Below are 2681 nucleotides of genomic sequence, written 5' to 3'. Positions count from 1 at the left end.
ACGTATAAGCTAAGACGCAGCAGTATAATTCCATTTCTTCCCTCCCATCCTCTGAATTATTGCTTCCATAAATTTTACTTCAATAAGTTACAAGCCCTATTGTTCACCCATTGAACAATCAATGGTCTTTTAAGGAATTAGAAAAATACAATTTTCCATTGATGCACATAGTAACGATTTCCAACGCTCTGCATTCCTCGCTGCACAGCACAACTTTCACTCATTATCATGTCCCTGCGGACTGAAGAAATTCCTTTAGCATTTCTTGTAGTGCAAGTCTGTTGGCAAAGAATCTTCTTGTATTTCATTTCCCCAAGAATGTCATTATTTCTCTCTCATGTTTATTAGACTTTACTTTTTTTTTAGAGCAGCTTTAGTTTCACAGGAAAATTGAGCAGACGGTACAGAGATGGTACATACACCTCCTGAGCGCCCCTCACGTGCCCAGCCTCCCATATTATCAGCATCCCCCACCGTGCGGTCCACTCGTTACAGTTGATGAACCCACAGTGACACAGCATTCTACCCGTAGTGTACATTACAGTCCACTCATGATGTTGTACATTCTATGCATTTGGGCAAATTTATAATAACACTATAGTATATAATGACCACTATAGTATCATACTGAACGTTCACTGTCCTAAAAATCCTCTGTGCCTCACCCACTCATCTCTCCCTCTCTCCTACCCCTGCTATTTATACTGTCTCCATAGTTTGCCCTTCCCAGGGTGTCATACAGTTAGAATCACACAGCATGTAGCCTTTTCAGTGGATTGACTTCTTTCACTTAGTAATATGCATTTAAGTTTCCTCCATGTCTTTTTATGATAGCTCATTTCTTTTTAGCACTAAATAATATTCCATTGTCTGAATATACTGCAGTTTACTTATCCATTCACCTCCTGAAAGACATCTTAGCTGCTCTCGAGTTTTAGTAATATGAATAAGGAGTCTATAAACATTCATGTGAAGGTTTGGCGTAGACATAACTTTTCATCTCCTGTGAGTAAATTCAACATGATTGCTGAATTGTATGGTGAGAGTGTGTTTAGCATTGTAAGAAAGTGCCAGACTGTCTTCCAGAGTGACTGCAGCATTTTGCATTCCTGCAGCAATGAATGAGAGTTCCTGTTGCTCCACATCCTCACCAGCATGTGCTATTGTCAGTGTTCTGGATTTTGGCCATTTTAATATCATGTAGAAGTATCTGGTTGTGGTTTTAATCTGCACTTATCTGACAATGTATGATGTTGAGCATCAGTTCATTATGCTTATTTGCCAACTATATATCTTCTTTGGTGAGGTGTCTATTAAGGTCTTTGGCCCATTTAAAAAATAAAGTTGTGGTCCCGTCCGGCCCCGTCCTGCTGCCGGCCAGCCAGCCATGAGCTCCACGCAGTTCAACAAGGGCCCCTGGTACGGGCTGTCGGCCGAGGTCAAGAACCGGCTCCTGTCCAAATATGACCCCCAAAAGGAGGCAGAGCTCTGCACCTGGATGGAGGGACTCACCGGCCTCTCCATCGGCTCCAACTTCAAGAAGGGCCTGAAGGACGGAACTATCTTATGCACACTCATGAACAAGCTACAGCCGGGCTCCGTCCCCAAGATCAACCGCTCCATGCAGCACTGGCACCAGCTAGAAAACCTGTCCAACTTCATCAAGGCCATGGTCAGCTACGGCATGAACCCCGTGGACCTGTTCGAGGCCAACGACCTGTTTGAGAGTGGGAACATGACACAGGTGCAGGTGTCTCTTCTCGCCCTGGCGGGGAAGGCCAAGACTAAGGGGCTGCAGAGCGGGGTGGACATTGGCGTCAAGTACTCGGAGAAGCAGGAGCGGAATTTCGATGACAACCACCATGAAGGCCGGCCAGTGTGTCATTGGGCTGCAGATGGGCACCAACAAATGTGCCAGCCAGTCGGGCATGACCACGTATGGCACGAGGAGGCATCTCTATGACCCCAAGAACCATATCCTGTCCCCCATAGACCACTCGACCATCAGCCTCCAGATGGGCACAAACAAGTGTGCGAGCCAGGTTGGCACGATGGCTCCTGGGACGCGGCGGCACATCTATGACACCAAGCTGGGAACCGACAAGTGTGACAACTCCTCCATGTCCCTGCAGACGGGCTACACGCAGGGCGTCAACCAGAGCGGCCAGGTCTTCGGCCTGGGCCGACAGATACATGACCCCAAGTATTGCCCGCAAGGCACAGTGGCCGATGGGGCTCCCTCAGGCGCCGGCGACTGCCCAGACCTGGGGGAGGTCCCTGAATATCCCCCTTACTACCAGGAGGAGGCCAGCTACTGAGGCTCCCAGCACGCTCTCTTCCCACATCACCTCCCCGTCTGGGGTTTTTGGGTTTTTCTGTGTTTTCATCTTTGTTTTTTTTCTTAGCCAGTTCAGTGCTGCCAATCAACCAAGGGTCTGTGAGTGGCAGTGTGGGATCAGGCAGCAGAGCTTTTTTCCCCTTTGCCTTGGTCCTTCGCAGGGCTGAGCCACTGGGCTGTGGGGGAGGGAGGTCAAGGCTATATCCCAATACGTGTAGGGCGTGTGGGGCGAGGGTCCCTGCTGGCACGTTCAGGCTGTGCTGGGGAGAAGAGACTAACCGGTTCCCAAAGGTTTCTGGTTGCCTCGCCTCTTCCCCCTTTTGTCAGCTGAGCAGTTTGTGGT

At 48.9% G+C, this 2681-nt stretch overlaps 1 pseudogene; it reads left to right on the top strand.

Annotated features, from left to right (window-relative positions):
* The first annotated feature begins 1387 nt into the window (after positions 1 to 1387).
* LOC111538308 lies at positions 1388 to 2318 on the top strand (annotated as a pseudogene).
* The last annotated feature ends 363 nt before the right edge of the window (positions 2319 to 2681 follow it).

This window comes from Piliocolobus tephrosceles, chromosome 6 (assembly GCF_002776525.5).
Source record: "Piliocolobus tephrosceles isolate RC106 chromosome 6, ASM277652v3, whole genome shotgun sequence".
In the NCBI taxonomy this organism is placed as follows: domain Eukaryota; kingdom Metazoa; phylum Chordata; class Mammalia; order Primates; family Cercopithecidae; genus Piliocolobus; species Piliocolobus tephrosceles.
Note: the sequence above shows the minus strand (reverse complement) of the source record. Positions and strands in the feature narration are given on the sequence as shown.